The sequence below is a fragment of the Agelaius tricolor genome, unplaced genomic scaffold (genome assembly GCF_023055355.1).
Source record: "Agelaius tricolor isolate 1412-34295 unplaced genomic scaffold, bAgeTri1.0.p SCAF_13, whole genome shotgun sequence".
NCBI classification, from domain to species: Eukaryota; Metazoa; Chordata; class Aves; order Passeriformes; family Icteridae; genus Agelaius; species Agelaius tricolor.
This window is the reverse complement of record NW_027269273.1, coordinates 3,337,671-3,355,454: the sequence shown is the minus strand read 5'-3', so window position 1 is coordinate 3,355,454 and position 17,784 is coordinate 3,337,671. Positions and strand designations below refer to the sequence as shown.

Sequence of the window (17,784 nt, the reverse complement as noted above, 5' to 3'; positions counted from 1 at the left end):
CTCCCAACCTGACCAAGGAGAAACTGGACCAAAACAAGCACTGTGGAGGCAGAGGGAAAGCAGCCAGCCCTTTTCTTCTTTTTTTTTTTTTTTAAGGGATATTGAAGACCAGAGAAGAGAGCCAGCACAGTGAAAAACAGCCACGTGGGGACTGTGAAAATCAGAGCTGAGGAGAGGAAGATGGGAAAGGTCTAATAAAGAGAGTCACAATATACAAAATACACAAGCGCCCACCTCCGCCAGGAAAGCTGTGGGAAGGGATTGTGGTGTAATCCCTGGCTGTTTGAGGCTGCCCAGGCAGACAGAGTCTGGATCTGCAACTGGATCAAGATTAGACCAGGAAAGCTTAGGTTTTTTTGCCCTGTCAACCTGAAACAAAATGCTTTCCCCCCTTGCAGCATTTTTTTATTACATGGAGGAAATTAAGGGAGGTCAGTTGGCTGTAAGAGGATCCTCCAGCCTCAGGTAGCTCCCGACCACATCCACACACCATATGGAAAAGCATCTGCTCAGTCCCAGAAAAATTCCCCAAGTCACATCCATGCATTCAACAACCTCAGAGCAAAACAAGTGTGAGCTCCCTGCCCACACGTGGCCCCATCCCCAGCACAGGGTCTGGGGTTGGAGAACAGCTGGGTGCAGTCACTGCTGCCATGGAGGTTTCTCTTCTTCAACCTGTACAAAGTTGTCCCAGATCTGTCTAGCAGTAAGTGGGGACAGAATGAGTGACAGAGGTTATCTATTGAAGGGAACAAAGTCATTAATTACCCAGATAGGTTATGTTAAACTTGAGGGCTGTGTCCTTCCCACCAAGACACTGCTGGAGAAGCCCACTGTGACCTCCAAACTCAAAAAACACAATGCCAAGGAGCAACATCTCACAGGTAGTCACACCCAGCCCAAGTGATCTGAAGTAGCTGCTCTCCAGTCAAATGAAGCTTGTATTTCCTTATCATTTGCTGTAAATACAGCTGTGCTGTTTTCCTGACCATGTTATTTCTAGAATCCTTATCACACGCTCTCAGATAGCCACAGCACAGTCACACACTTCACAATCTTCTTTTTCTCCTATTCCCAGCTTTTCCAAACCATTTCTGTTCACAATCCCATCAGTTCAGAAGTTCTTCTATGGCAATGGGTGACACCGCCCTGGAGACCTCCACATCCACACTGAACAGGTCAGCAAATGAACTTGTCTTCCTTTTCCCCTTCTGTGCCATGCAGGGACCTGACTCCCAGACAGGGATGAACTCAAATGTCACTTCTGATAAACATTTATTTTGCTGAGGAGCACGGTGTGTGGTGTGTTTATAGGCAGTGAAGTGGGCAATTGAGAAGCAACGGGCATGCGCCAAGTCTTGCGACATTCTGGCGCTTCTGAATACCTTGGTCTCCTGCAAAATCATCTTGTCTGGTCCTTGGGGCATTTTAAACACCAGGGAAAAAATGCATGGAAGAAAAGGACTCCCAAGGTCTTGTCCTGAAGAGAGACCACGCTGAAACGTGGTCAGGTGGCCTGCATTGCACCAGCCTGGAGACCAAAGGGAAGTACCCTGGAGCAAAGGGTCTAAGAGGAGACAACAGCTGGCTGAAGGTGCCTTGGTTTCTGTCCTGCTCCAAGGCAATCAAAACCTCACCTGCCACAACATCAGCTTTAGACCATGGTTTCATTTCCCTCAACAGATTAGCTGATGGGTGGGGGAGAATTTTATATATAGTTTATCCATAGAATATTTGACAAAGACAAGCAAGTTTGACAGGGAAAAAGGAAGCCTCAATCCTTAGGAGAAATTTATTATTATTATTATTGTCCTCCTAAATCAAAGCTGTTACTCAGCAATACTATGAGCTTAATGGAATGAATGGGCACCTAAGATTTATGAGAAATCCAGCACAGATTGCTGCCAAAGCTTCCCAAGGAATGTGGCTATCTGTAACCAAGTGTTATGATCTCGATGCTGAAATACCTGGGCATTTCATCTATCACACAAATGGTGTAGGAGGGACATTCACATGGCCTCAGAAAGGAACTAATATCTTTTTTCTCTGCTCTGCACTTAAGTTCAAAGTTTCCTTCTTCAAGCTGCCTCAGAAACACCAGGAGGACATTCACTCCTGTGGTTTTATGGCATTTATTTGTCAAGCCCAGGCAAGAACTTAAAAATGGAGGAGGGTTGTGATTTGTGTTCCCATTGAAGGGAAAATGTTGGTATTTAAAATGAGCTGAAGTCAGTTTTGATCTGCTCTTTTGAGAAATGATACTTAGAAAACATTTTATTTGTATCATCTTTTAAATTTAAACGAAAATTGCTCCTGTTGTTTATTTCTGGGACTAAAAAGAAAGTCCAACAGTCCTGATCTGGACTAGTCAAATTAGGCTTTTTCCAATGTTCTACAGTTCTGGATTTTCCACCACAAACCTGTAGAACTTTAACTCTTGCTTTTACAAACTGCTGTGCTACAAATTCATTTTAGTCTGGCAAGAGACTGTGTGTGTACAAGAATAAATACAACGCTTTTGAGACCTTACCTACAGCAAAGACAACCCCTTTGTAATTTTATCCCCCCTTATCCCAACTGTTGGCCACATTTAAGTACCCTTTGTTAAGCACACTGCCAGGTACTGTCACACTGGACACGAAGGAGAGCCAAAGGGGAAACAACTGAAAATGGAAATGCTACTTTCATGTGCTCATCCAGACATAACTTCCCCTGCCACCTTCTTGGCAAAACAAGTTTCAGTCACCCAGTTTGAATATACAAATTCAAATTCTGCCAGAACTTCAGCTTTGGATGTGAGTGGCAGCTGGCACTTCTCTATTTTTTTTCTAGTCAAATGCATCAAAAGACAATGAGGAAGGCTGAATGATTCATACTCATGGAATGAAATGCCATTCACAAACGTTTTTTCCATAGCAATTTGTCACTTATTGTATTGAAACCACTTCAGAAGATGTGTCTCAAAGAGCCTTTTGATATTAACATGATTAAAACCATAATGCAATTAGGCAATCCCATAATATTTCTGTATGTTATATGACTGGGACCTCAAGTGACCACTTCATTCAAGCCCCTCATAAATGGCTGCTTCTAGCAGAAGGCTGTTAATTCTGCAACATGCTTTGGATAGTTGTAGAACACCAAGGAATTCAAATCTTCTCACCCTAGAGGCATTTTGGCTCACCAAAATTCAGCTTTGGTGTTGGATCTAGCCTACATGTCTCATACCTTCCAATATCAGGCAAGAAAGATGAATTTCCCAAGAGCCTCTCTGCCCAATTCAAAACTGATATCTAAAATCAGTGGGAACATTGGCCCTCCAGATGTGTCCTTCTCTCTTGGCTATCAGGACATCCACGTGGATCTTTATCCCTTTTCCTGTTGTTCCTGTCAGATGCTGGCACCAGGCTTGTTGCCCACATCTCCATATCAACTTCCTGTATTTGAGCAAACTGTTATGTAAGTACACAGAACTTTGCATTCACACAGGAGACTGCCTTCAAAAATCCTTCAATGAGACATAAAAACAGAGAAGTTTTTGTCACTTTCCACAGTGCCAGCTGTCCCAGATCCCTACCTGCCGGGCAGTTGCATCGCTGGTGTGTGTCTCGAACTTCTCGATGTCTTGGCAAGTGGAACTTTAATTTCTGCCAAGAGAGGAAAAACAGAAGAAGGATTAATTTATACCATTGAAACCAAAGCCTCAAATTCTTGAAAAAGTGGAACTGGGAGGGGATGCTGCCCAAGTAGAGATGGGAGAGACAGGACAGAGCAGTTTGGGAACGAAAAAAGGCAATAAAGTTCATAGCCCTTAACTAGAAATGCAGGGTCTGATTGAAAGCAGGCTGAGGGAGTTTCGTAATGGCCTCCAAATGTGGTCCTCCTGACAGGCATTACAAAACCAAGAGCCAGCAGTGGCAAATAAATTGGTGACTGTGTCCTCGTGACAAAGCCACATTCCTCAGAAGACCCACTCAGTGGGCAGAAAATGAAGATCTGAAGCAGGTCCTCTTCCACCCTGCAGCACATTCCTGATGTTCTTGGAGACACCTGGATGGACAGAAGGGTCCCTCTGCAAGATTGTGGCTGAAGATGAACTGAAAACATCAACAGCATCCCCTGAAATCTTCAGACTCTGTAAAACTTAATTTTTCCCCCAAGGGCAGAACACAACAAAACCTATCAAGAGCTTCCACAAGGTGGAATCTTGTCAGAATGTTGATTTCATATATGAGTTTGGATTTCTAACGGTGCCAGTGTGTCAGTCTCCTGCTCTCTGGGTCCACCTGTGCATCTCTTGAAGGGCAAATCAAGTCCACCTGAGGTCACTGCATCTTCCCTCCCTGGGAACATCAACAAAATTAACCCATGTCCTGAGAAAAATGTGCTTCAGGGGTAGCATCCTCACCACCCCTCACAGGCTTTATAAAATAGCTGTAATTTAGTTCAGAAAATGCAAATCAATCCAAATAGGTTATTTATTAATGCCTGCGAACCACACTTGGTTAATGATTTGAGACCACTGAGCTGCTGGGGTTCCTAAGCTCTGGAATCTCTCTTCCCTCCTAACTTCCCATCCCCATTGAGCCTTTCTATTTTTTGAACTACTTCACATATGGGCCAATATTTCAAAAGAAATAGCTTTACAAAGAACACAACAGAAACCTGTGCCCAAGATAATATAGAAATTGCTTTATTTTCACAAGTAATTGAGTATCTTCCTGCAAGAAAGCATCAGTTTGGGGGAAAATTCTTTTAGAGAGGATAAAAGTAAATCAACTTGTTTCTGCCTGGGATGAAGGAAGGCAGAATTGGCTGGAACATTTCCATTTTTTCACTTTGAAAGGATTGGCTTCCTCTTTGCAAGTCAGAGGAGTAATGGTTGTTGTGACTGACTAGAAATTAAATATTTTCAGAGCTTTATTTTGCATGGTAGATTGAAATGTTTTGATAGCAAGTTGATTTGATAGCAGGGTGAGGAGAGGGTTTTAGGCAAGGAAAATTGCCAGTTCCCATAGAGCATTTCATTGGTGTTTACTTTCTCAGTTAAAAGCACAGATACTCTGTGAATTCCTGCATTTGGGCACGTTCCCATCCTGCTGCCACCCCAGATGGCACAGCTCTGCTCTGGCTTCCAACTGCTAGTGGTCAAACATGGGCACAAGCAGGACAGCAGAGCCTTTATTTGGATACTCACACTGCTGTGTGGACACACACAGCCCCATTCCCATCCACACATGTGCCAACCAAAACGTCTCCAACACCACACTGCCACGTTTGGGTGGAGCTGTTTGGAATTGGGCTCAGACAAGGAAGGGATGATGGTTTGCAATGGCAGGAGCAGAAAGCCATTTCCTAGCCAACAAGGGTCCAAACACCCTGCATGCAACAGGGGCTTTACAGGACACAAATCTGCAAGGAAACATGGAACAGATCCCTGCCCCACCAAGGGCAGAGGCACTGGAGGGGCTGTAGGGGGGAATGGCTGAGTTAGGCTGTGCTGCAAGAAGCCTTGGCTGGGTTGCTGTGCAGGCTTACAAAGAGAGGAGCAGCATAACTGGACAGGGAAGTGATGACCCAGCAGGACTCGAGCATGACTGGGAACGGAACAGGGCTGATAACATTTCCCTGAGGCTTTATCTGCAGGGTCAAGGTAGTGGAAAGACCTGGGACAACTGAAATAGCCTTCTCAAGGACAGGGGCCCCTGGGGAGGGAGGTGCTGGTGCTGCTGGGCAGGCTGGAGCACAGCCCTGTGCACCATGAGCATGCAGCCATCACTCACTTACCAGCCTTTGGACATTCTGCCCCATCCCTCGTGTCTCCCTCAAGCCCAAGAGCTCTGCACACCCCTGGGGAGTGCAAAGGGCACTGGTGCCATGGGACTGCTCCACTTTAGTGGGAGGTAAAACCTACCAGGGATTTAGGAACGTCTGGTGTTCATTCTCCTGCACAGTCTATTAAATAAACACCGCCACAGAAAAAAATCCTTGGCTCTTGGAGACCTCAATTCAACTTTGGGTGGAGATGGCAAAACAAAACAAACCCCCCAGCCTTTTCTGCTTCCCTCGTTTCCACTGTGCAAAATATTGCCTGGTCCAACACAAGAAGCTGGTTTTGTTCAGGACAGCAAACCAAATGTACTTCCCTCTAAAAATGTCATTTCCAAGAGAAAACTTTCATTCCCAGGCAATAGAAAAGCATTCAATTTTAGGGCAAGGTCGGCTTCTATATGCAAAATTTAAAAAGAAGGTTGGCTCTGGGAATCTAGTGTTTGCAATCTCCTTCCTGGGATCTGGGGGAATTTTCTCACCTGGGGGATACCTGGGGCACATAACATCAAGAGCAGCAATAGGCTGCCTTCCAGAAAGGTTGAAAACACTTCCTATGGAGGGCATTGCTTTGTCAGCAGAGCCTGCTCTCGTCTGTCACGTTATCCAGTGACATAACAGCTGCATCTTCCCCCTACACCAGGGCAAGTGGCTGAAAAAAGCCTTTGCCAGCACTGGAGCCACAGCTGATCACCCCTGCCTGCAACTCTGAGGATTCAGGAGCCACGGCACATTGCTGAGAGAGGGGAAAGGGAAAATCCCAGCTGCAAGAGGGCAAGGCCAGGAGGGCAATGCTGAAACACCTGCTGGGAATGGGCACTGAAGTCAGCACGGGCTTTTCCCATGGGTTTTGTTAACTCACCACAAGTGTGACAGGACAGGGCTGACATGGGTGGGAAGAGCAGTGACAGCAAGGCCACTTCTGACAGTGAAGTGTCATTAGGCTGTGGTCTCCTAAACCTCGCAGTGCCTGTCTATCTTGGATGGGCACTTGAGATTAGGTGAGAGGGAGGGCACTTCTTCAAAGGGGGCAGATTAATAGCTCTTTAGCATTCCCAGTTGTTTGCAGTCACCCGGGGAGGTGAAATCATTTCCCACCACTATCTCCAACAGCTAAGAGAAACACATTTTAAATAGATAATCTATTACAACCATCAGGAGGATTTCAGGGGTGGGTGGTTTTGTTAACTCTTATTGTTTTACCTCCAATTTCCCCGTTTTTTCTTAAAGGCCCAGCTCCTGGGATCATGGGACCATGTGGCACAAAGCAAAAGAGAGCAGCAGGTCCTCCCAGATGGAGCAAAAAGCTTGGAAATAACACCACCTAGGTACAGGGATTGCAAGCAGCTGAAAGGAAATGGAACTCAGCTACCAGAGAAGCTGAAAGAAAAAAATAGATCCCCTGATTGTGGGGCAAAGAGCACTAAGCTAAAGATGTAGGCAGGGGATGCTTAGAGCAAGCTTGCAGACCCTAGGAAACAATTGTGCAGTGTGCTCTGAGATACAGAATAAAATGAGGGGGGAAAAATGTTTCAAGTCAGGAGGGAAAGAGTTTTCTGGTGTCCCTCCTTTGCTTGCATAAGTAAGGAAAGAGTTCCAGGGAAAGCAGCGAGGATCAGTGCTCCCTCCCCATTCACAGGCACGTTCCTGAATCCCTTAAGAGTCACTGAAACCACAACAAACATCTTCAACACAAGCCCCTGAGAAGGCTGAGGGGCAGCTGATCTTCCCCCAGGGTGCACAGGATAACCTGCTGCTGCATCACACATACACATTTCTATCTCTACAAACTCACAAATTCTGAGATTTCTTTTTCCTTGCAACAGCACTGAATCCATCCCATTCTCCACTCTGATGAGTTTTTGGCAAGTGAAGTAGCACCAAGTGTTACCCAGCATGGGAAAGGACCTTGTTTTCTTCTTTGGAAAGCTTTACCTCTCTTGCAAATGCCAGGAGTGAGTTTATTTGTGCTCCTTGTATGATTTTATGATGTCTCATAAATGCAGAGGAATTCGAATTCCTACATGGAGTTAAAGTTCTCCCTGTACTACCTGCTTCTGGCCCATTCTGCACAGATGTTTTTACAAGAAAAGCGAGTCAATTTGAGTCTGGTAGAAAATTCCCTTGTGGCATTCGCCTACACCAGGCAGAGGTTTACACAGTAGCAAATACAGCACTGGTCAGGCTGCTTCTGGGAAAGCATCTGCCCCCTCTCCTCGCTCCTCCCGAGCTGAGATGGAAACTCTGCCACAGCCAGCCACCAGTGCTCAAAAACCAGGCTCTGAGATGGAGAAAACATCCCCACCAGCTGCCTTAAAATTAACATCTTAAGCAAACCACCCCAGCTCCTCTCCCTGCCACTTTGCTTTATTTTTGCATGTCTAGAAGAAAGGCCTCTAAAAGGACTTTGGCAATTTGCACTTCTCAGTGCAATCTGGATGGTGTCCCTTGGGAACACCCAGGACACACCTGGGCACACTCATGACCCACACTGGAGGGCATTACACACTCCAGCTCGGAGCAGTACAGGTTTTGAGCATAACCTTAGAGCTCCTCTATCAGCCCTCACAGACTTTACTTATTCACATCCCTCCAGCTCATCTTCACAGCCACCAGAGCTAGAAGTGTGCTGTGCCTTCCCTCCCACCTCTGATCAGCTTTGTCTAAAGCTGGGGTTCCTTTAAAGCTTTGCTGTTTTATTTTGTGATGGATTCACTGAGCTGGCAGCTGTGAAACCCATTAAGGTTGAAACACCAGGAAACGGTGAGGATGTGGCAATGAGAGGCGGTGAGGGTCTGACTGAGCAGGGGGAGATGAATTTCCCACTTCCACGTCCATCACAACAAACCCATCTGCAGCCCCTCTCCCCCATCATGGTCAGCACGACTTATTTTGCTTTCCTTACTTTTTTTTCTCCCATCCTTTCCCTGTTCCCTTTATCTACCTTGTTTTCCTCCATCCTTGCCCCCTCAGTCAGTCCTGGGCCCCACTTCAGACAGAATGAAAAGGACCAGAAGGATTTTTCTTTCCTAATCAAAAGCCTCACATGGCACCCCACCATGTGTCCACCAGCAGCCCCTTGCCCTGCACCTCGAGCTGTCTGCTCCATGCCAGTGCCTCTGGCTGAGTGTGCAGCTCTGAGGTTTAGATGCTTAGCACAAGTGGGCAGCACAGCTGGCAAGGGTGTTCTCCCTGGGGGACAGAGCCCACCTCCCCCACAGGCATCAGACCTCCACAGGTATAAAGGGACAGGAGATGTGGGCCACACATCCTTCCTCCTCCACAGTCTCCAGCACTTTTCTCCAAGCTCTTTTAGAAGTTGTGGCCCAGGATGGAGCTGGTAACCCTGGTGGTACTCAGGAGCAAGTGCTGGCCCCTCAAGCAGTCATTCCTGTCCTACAGCTGCTCTCCACCCTGGCTGCAGTGGGGACTGTGGGCACTTCCAGGAGCACAGGAGGGGCTGCTCTGGGCACATGGGCATCATGAGCCCCCCGTTTCCTCGCTAAGCCGAGCTATAAAAAGGTGTAAAGGTGTCGCTTGCCAGCAGAGCCAGCAGGACACACAGGGCCATCCGACCCCAGGCACCATTCCCGGGAGGCACTTCTCAAATCTCAGTAAACTCTGACTTCCCAGCAGATTCATGCCAGCAGCAACGGAGGGAATGCTGCACTATCCCCTGCCTGGTAGCAGGGAAGGAGTCCCTGCATGAGAGTGCAGCCATAGGGCACAGATCCAATCACTCTAAATGCTTCTGCCTCCCCAAACCCCTTTTTAAAGTAGGATATTGCCCCATGGACCCTGTCTTTCCCTTATTCCTCATCCAAAGAGGCAACTCAAAACCATATCCTTCAGCTCCTGCAGTGTTTGCTAGCTCAAGGTTCACAGCTTTTGGCTGCACAGCCCAGCAGATCCAGGGAGTGCTCTCACAAGACCCATAAACAGAAGCAGAGCCTGTCAGCTGTAGGTTTGAACTCCTCACCACAGACTTTCACTGCTCCTAGAAAGCAGGAGGGGCTCCAGGTCACCCCAGGTGCCAGGCAGCACTGCCCAAGGCAGGTCCCAGTAGCCAGCACTCTGATCATCCCATTCCTCACCTCATCTGGCAATAGCAGCCCAGAAGAGATTTTTTTAAGCTACAAACAGTTTTTGGGCTAGCCCCAGGGTTCTCTCCAGCATGACTCAAGCCAAAGCTAGAGTAAACAGAGAAAAGGAGAGGTGGGTGGAAACGGCTCCAGCTCTGAATTTCACCCCCAAGCCTCTCCTAGAGCTGTGGGAACAGGTCAGTGGGGACCTGTCTGGAGAGTTCAGAGACATGAGCCACCATCTGCTCCCTGACACATGTCAACACCACTTCAAAGCCCAACAAGGCAAGGAATACTCATCACAGCCAGAGTAGAGGAACACAGACAGCCCCCAGCAGCACCAACACAGCAAAGTAAAAGGTGTCAGCAACAATAATCTGCACTTTTGGACTCTCTTTAGTGACCTGCTGAAACCAGCAGCAGCATTCCCCCATCACCAGAGGAGAGCCCACAGTGTCCAGTGGAGTTTGGATGGGACTCAAGTGAGTATAACACAGCCATATGCTCTGCACTGATGCCCTGGCAGTACCAGAAACCATCCTGGCAACACCAGTGTGTCTCATTTTCCTGAGCCAGGAGCTGTGGAAGGGGTCAGGGCTGGTACAGCACCAACACCAGCCCATCACAACATTGGTGTGCTTGCAATTACCTCCTCCCATAGCCATGCTGGCTGTGACATGCCTTGCCTGTCTCCCTTCCGGGGCTCAAACCCAGGCTGAATTCCCAGGTTTAACCTCTAATTCTAACTCTTTCAGCATGCAAGACTCCTGAAGAGAAGGGCTGGAGGTTTTTGCCTCCCCAGCAGGGTAAGGGATTGGGTTTTCCTCTTTGCAAAGTGCAGGCTTCAGCTACAGCATGGGCTGAGAAGAGAGAGTAAACGCCAAGCAAGTTTGAGAGGTGGGAGGGACCTGAAGGAACAGGGAATTCAACCTAGCAGCAGCATCACTCGTGAAGAGATACACTTTTAAGGAGGGGGAAAAAATGGATAATGTGACTATGCAAGCATGCATATGCCTAAAACCTGTAATACTACAACCTATACATGCAAAATGAAAGAACACTGACCTCATTGAGCAGTTGGTCAACTCTTCCCAAAATAGCTGTCTCCATTTGGTCTGCTGAGAGCCAGGCAGGGAGCTGTGTGGGTCTGTCTGCTTCCAAGTGGGACACGCGGGATTGCAGATCGGAGGTCCGAAAGTACAGCAGGAGGCTGAGCACCAGAGAGAGCAGGGACACGCCGGGCAGCCCCGAGCCCAGCAGCAGAGGGAGGCGGCAGCATCGCTCCCCATCGCCGCTCCTGGGGGGAGCCACACACCCCCTGTCAAAAGCTGCTTCGTCGACGCCTTTCCAGCTCTTCTCCTCCAACATTCCCTCCCTGTCCTGAGAAACAATAAATAAATAAATAGAATAAATAAAGCTTCGCTCCTACTCCAAGACGCGCAATCCAGAAGGCACAAGAAAAAGAACGTCGAAGGGAATCCCAGTGCCAGCAAATCACAAGTGACAGCAATAATGACAAAAGTGGATGGGGGGGTGTCTTTAAAAAATAAAAACAAACCACACACACATAAAAGGGGTGCAGAAAAAAGGGATCCAACTGCAGCAAAGAGTGCGAGGGGGGAAAAAATAATCTGATCAAGATTTCTTTTTTTTCCTCCTGTATTTCAGTCTTTTGGTTCGCTGGTAAGTTTTTGATTCTTTCTAAGCTGTCAGTTTCAGTTCCTTCGCAGACTGGCCAGGAGCTCGCACATGAAAGTCCCCATTAGAGAGAGGTAATTCTCAGCTGCTCCGGCGACGTTGTGCTCTGGCTGATCGTGGCTCCCCTGTAACATGACACACTCCCTCCGAACTACGGGGCTGGGATGAGCGAGCTGCGCGGCTTCCCAAAGTAACCTCCTCTGCTCGCCCTCTCTCTCCACCTCTCCCTTGCTGCATGATTTATTTATTTATGCAAAGCGCCGGGGTGGGATCGGGCAGTGGGACGCCCCTGTCCCGCTCGGTCCCCAAACCACCTCTCCGCCGCCAGCCCTTCCCTTTGAAGTGACTCTCGCCGAGGTTATTTATAGTGGCAGGAAAGAGATTGTAAAGCAGAGGCTGGGCTCACACCAGCCTGCGTCTTCCTTTCCTCCAGGCAGCCGGGAGCACTTCATGGGATGGCACAAACGGGCTGTGGCGTCCCCCACGCAGATCCTGAGGCAGCCCCGAGGCACCGGCAGTGGGGGATTTGGAGCCCGATATTTTGAGGAGAGCAGCCAGGCAGGGTGAGAAGAAGAGGGAAACATCAGGAAACAAGAGCTGGCAGCTGAGGGCTCTGCAAGAACAAGCGAAGGGCAGCAGGGAGAAACACCCCAGGCAGGCTGCAGTGCAAGGGGGGAACATCTGGGGCCTGACTTGGGGGTATACAACATGCCAAGGGTGCTCAGAGGAACTAATCTGCTGAGGCCCTCTAGTGAAGCAGAGCTTCCCATCATCTGCGTGTCCCACCAGGCACAGGGCACCAGACAGACAGACAGACAGACAATCCCCCTTTGGCAGGGAGCAGTCTCCCCAAAACGTGCCGTAGGGCAGCTCCGAGCCATGAGTCTGGGAAACAAAGCCTCCTTCTGTTCCTCAGCAGCAAGGGAGGGCCACCTCTCCCAGTTTTTCTGAGCATAACATACAATATTTTATCCTCCAGGGTGACATGCAGGCTCTGCTGAGCCCCTGCCTGTCTGTCTGTCCGTTCTTTCATCCTCTCCTTAAGCACGCTCAGCAGTGAAGCAGCACAGAGCTCACCGTGGTGCACAGTCATTAAAAGCCAGGCAGCAAATTGGTCTCTTAAAATCCGGCTCCCTTGTGGCTCTTTTGCTGTCATTTACACGTTTTAAATGAAGATTTTGCGTGCAGTCTGTGCTGGAAATTAACTGGCAGAGAAAACTCATATTCATCTCTGGCCTGGTCTCTGTTTCAGGGGGCTGGAAGAGCCAGACCTTCTGGGAGCAGGTTAACGCAAGCACGAGCTGTTTCTCCTCCACCAGACAAACCCTCAGAGGGCCCGGTAGCACACAGCCCCAATTCTTTGGATGGCCTCATGCCTTTCACAGCCACTCACTTCCCAAAATGGGGTTTTAGCGTCTGCGAGGCAGGAAATCCTTTCTTTATTTCTTTTAGTGGGTTTCTTGTCATCTCGCTGCTCAAATTTGCGTTGCTGTTCCGGCACGCAGGGAAAACACCCCTCTGATGGCTGCAGCCTTTCAACAGTTTTTCATATGAGCAGGGCAGAGATGTGTAACCCACAGACCTGGCACACAAAGGGTGTCTATTCGTTCAGGAGGTGTAGCCACCCTGGTCTCCTACCCCCTGTGTTTGCAGCCTACTTCTTTACAAAAGAAAAACAAGTCTTTGAGGCCCTGGCTCCATGGGAGTTCCCCAAGATACCACCTGCAATCACAGCAAATAAGTAGACAGAGAGAAATGAAAGGGAGATGCCTAGAGGCTGATGATACAGTGTTTGAGAAGCAGAGATCTTCTCGGGAAAATACCAGTTAACAACTGGTGCTGAGTGTCCCAGAGAGTGCTGCAGTACACTAGGCTGGGGTTGAACTACTGATGACTGCAGCTACCTGTCTGTGTAATACAAAGTTTCACCTAAGGCTCTCTGTCTCTCCCCCCTTTATACCAACCTAAGCACTGAAATCACAAAAACGCACCCTCTAAGCTAAAAATGCAAATCTGCTGGGTGTCTACATCTCTTTTCCCGCCACTGGCTGGGAAGAGCTTTCTACTCTTTTGCTCTGTTTTTTGATACAGATCCTGCTGTCCAGACACGAGCATCGCCTGAATGACTCTGTAAGTGCCTTTTCCTGCCTCCCCCCAGCCCCTCTCCAGCTGATCAGCTCATTTAGAGGGCATGTCATAGCTGCTGCAGGCTGGGGAGCTGCACTCACACGGGTTTCAGGCACAAGCCTTAGCTGCAGATGTGCAGGAGGGTAATTTTTCTATCCATGAGATATTAAGGAGCCCTGTCATCCCATGCCAATAGAGATGGATTAATTTAGCCCCAAACCTGAGCCAACTGTGCATGTCAAGTCTGCAGCACTGCTCAACAAAAAAGCTGCCTCCAGAGACAGGCCTGGCATGTGGAATCATCTCAGCACTCCTTGGGTTGAGCACAGCCCAGAGATTTCAGCTCTCTCAACGGGCTGAAAGGAGGTGAGCGCTGGCCTGAAACCAGTCCCCCTGCAAGTTCCTGACTCTCAAAGCTGGTGGAGTAGAAACAAATACTCACTTGCAATCAGCAGTCATTTCACTGACTAGTGACTCTCAGAAAGCCCTGCAGACACTGAGCTTGAGGCTGTATCCCTCTTTCCTTGGGGAGGTTGATGGTATTCCTTACAAGGACAGGAACCACACACTTCCATTGCTCCTATCAGGTCCTCCAGGGTGTTTAGGGATCTCAGCACAAACATATAAAGAACTGGACCAAACAGAACTCACATATAACCTCCCAAAGCAGCCAAAACTCCTCTGTACAATGAAAATGTTTCACTGGGTCAATTGATCAGTTACAAGCAGGTGTGGCAAGACTCCAGCTTGGTCAGTCTGGAGCTGGCACAAGCACTTGGTCTTTCTCAGGGACATCTGTAAGTGGGCAAAGCACCCCACAGAGTTTGCCCAGCACTGCTCTACAACAGACACACGGTACTCACAATACGTGGGGATTCCTCACGTGGCACAATGTGCTCTCATTGCAACAGACCATAAATTCTCTTTGACCCAAGGCAGGCACTGTGGATGTGAACCACTCACTCCATGCCACAGGCCAGAAATGGATAGAGCTGGGCATGGATGCGGTTCTTGCTTCTATGAGCACAGTTCAAGCCAGCCAGGTATCTACAACAGGTTTTCATCTGTAAAGGGATAGATAACAGCAGCAGGCTTTCCTCACTTTCCATCACTTAAAGACAGCCTTCCATTAAAAAATGGTGTCCTTCCTGTCACTACCTGGAAGTTGAAGCCAGCTGCCTGGAGATGCCATGTGCTCTGTCCTCCCACTAATCTCCCCCTTTTCAGGCTGTTTACCAGGGAGAAAAACACCATCCCAGTTCTCTTTCTCTTTCTGTTCTTCTGCTTCCCCCCCCCCACCACCCCCTGCAGGAAACACGGGGGTCTTGGTGTGCTGGAACCAGCCATTAACCAGCAGCCAACATCTCCAGCTATTGTAAATATATTAACTCAAGGCCTTTCCCTGCATTTATTAGGCTCAAGAACAACATCTGGAAACAGATGTTTTCTGAGCAAAGAGAGGAGGAAGGAGTGTAACAAAACAAGGGGCTGGGAAGGACTCTTGCAAGTGGAAGTACATGGTCTGCAGACCATCCCTGTGCAAAATGCTGCTCAGATGGAGCATTGCAAGGGGCTGAGGCAAGCACAGCCACATCCCTCCAAGGCAAGGCAGCGAGAGTGGAACGTCTTGGGGGGGCTGCCTGACAGAAACAGCAATGGGGGAATAGAAAAACTCACAGCAGCTTTCAGGGCCCTTGTGAGGAAAGGTCAGAACACACACAAATGGGACACTGGGGGTTTAGGGGTTTTTCCTTTCCTGGTCCTGGCCCTTCCCAGTCCTCAGCTGCTCTATATCCCAGAGGCTGGCAGGCTTGTAGTGGGACAATGTCACCTCCATAACAGTTTGGCAGCAGCTGCCACTGGGCCCTTAGTGTAGGCAAGGTCTAGGGCTCCCACAGTATCCTGTCTGTCCCAAGCAGCCTGCTCTCAAAAGGCAAGCAGAGTGGAAACCTCCCATGCCAGGGACTTGGAAGGACCAAGGGGTCCTGCTGTGAAGTGGAGTCTTGATGTCATGGCTCAAATTTAGACAATATTTAGGAAATTACACAGTGTTAACTAGGGACAAAAAGCAAGCATGCACATGCATACTTAAAAATATATCTCATGGCAGTATTGTGAAACTCCATTCTCAACTAGATACACTTTGGCATAGGTACCAGAGATGCCTAAGGTACAAAAGAGGTCTGAGATCAAAGCTTCTCTGCAGTTCTTTTGTGGGAAATGCAGTTTTACACATACGCATACCCTCTCTTTGTATTAAAATAAAACTAAAGCCAACAAACAACTCCAAAAACTAAAACAGAAAAAAAACCCAAAACCCCTAAGTATTTTGTCATCTTTAACCTCAGGTTCACAATGGGTATCTCCACACCCTTGTCTCTCTAAGATGCAGTTACACATACTTTGCAAGTAAGGTCAGGAATATTGAGTATTACCTACCTAATTTGGTATTTGTTTATAGGAAGCATTAAGTGGCCTATGGAGCAGAACAATTCCCGCCCGAGGAGCTGCTCTAACCCATTGTGGAGTTATAGAATAAAGACACATTTGATCCTTTGGGAAAAGGGTTATGAAAATACATGGAAAAACTATACTGTCCATGCATAGTAATATCATGGCTGTTTTCAATCACTTGGTCTCCTACAAAACAAAGGGGCTCACTGCACAATATGAACTCCTAGCACTGGTAGCAGCAAAGGAAGTAAGCAAGAAGCAAAGTTAGTAGTATCTGGTTAGGCTTTTATATTTTCATAACCCTAAAATGCCTGAGCTCGTTGTTGCCTCCCTCCCAACAAAGCCAAAGTGGCTTTGTGCAGCTGCAGTGCTGGGAACCTGTCCCCAGAGCTGGGTGAGAACACTCAGGCAGAGCTGAGCCACATCCAGGGTGGGAGCCTGGCCACCAGCAGCTCCCGCAGAGGCTGTGTCAGAGCTTCCAAGAGAGGATGGAGCAAACACAGGTTGTGCACAGTTTGGGGCCACCCCATCTCTCACACACCCCGCAGAGGGAAGGCTTTGCTGGAGGAAAGAAGAAGGCAGCAAGTGGTGGACACACAGTTAAACTGCCCACGCTTGTCCTTGTGTTTTCAACTAACCTCTCACCTTTTGTTCAGATGATGAGGGAAATGGCTCTGAGCAAATCAAGCTCTGCACCCTTCTTCATAGAGCAACTTTTTCTCACAGCAGAAGCCCTGCACAGCCAAGAAGCATTTCACAAGAAGAAGTTTGATTTCTTTGCAGCAGTTGTTTGGTTTTCTGTTTGTTGCTGGGCTTTTTCTTACTTGTTTGGAGCTGATTTTTAATTTTCGCTGCCAGTGGAGTCTGCAGAGATGATCATCTCTGCTAGGCTGTTTTTTACTGTTATCTTGGTTCCTGCAGAGCCTGGGTGGGAAAGAGAAGTTAAATTAAGAACAACATTGCTACAAATAAGACAAGAAAAAGCCTCCATCCCTGCGGTACTATTCCCTGCAAGTCCAAGAATTCCCACAGCAGCCTGTGGGAGATGGGTTTTGCTCATGACAGAGATGTGCCTACACTGGGAGAGCTGCTTTGGAAATTCTTTGTTTTGGTGAAGCTGGGAAATCCCTGGTGCAGAGCATTGCTACAGGCTCTCAGCACAGCTGGAGCAGTATGAAGCTTTAGCTGTAGCAAAGAGGTTCTTAGACTGAACACTCACAATCTTCTCATCCAGGTGGAAAAATAAAGGTGAGGTTTTCATGCATGAAATCATCAGGGCACAATGTTCTCCATCCCAAGGCTGGGGCTCTGAGGAAAAGCTCCTCTGTTCCCAACAGCAACTCCCTTGGCCCCTGGCTGAGCAGAAAGCCTCCCTCAATTAAAACCAAGCTCAGGCATTGTATGCTCAGTTAGTTACTTGCACACAGTGGTGCTTGCCACAGTGCATTGGCACACGTGGGACTGATAAGCCAGAGCACTGATTTGCATTTAGATTTACCATTAAACAGTTTAGTGAAAAGCTATTGCTGAATGCCTTCAGCTTCATTGCACTGCTGGGCTATTCCATCCCCCCAAAGCCCACCCTCCTCCAGCC

At 48.2% G+C, this 17,784-nt stretch overlaps 1 long non-coding RNA gene across 1 annotated transcript; it reads right to left on the bottom strand.

The window, feature by feature from the left end:
* Positions 1–3,575: 3,575 nt before the first annotated feature.
* Positions 3,576–11,948, bottom strand: LOC139595363 (uncharacterized). The gene is made up of 3 exons (XR_011681013.1): positions 11,479–11,948; positions 10,977–11,291; positions 3,576–3,647 (listed from the first exon to the last, which is right to left on the bottom strand). It is a non-coding gene; the product is annotated as an uncharacterized lncRNA (long non-coding RNA).
* Between the last annotated feature and the right edge of the window lie 5,836 nt (positions 11,949–17,784).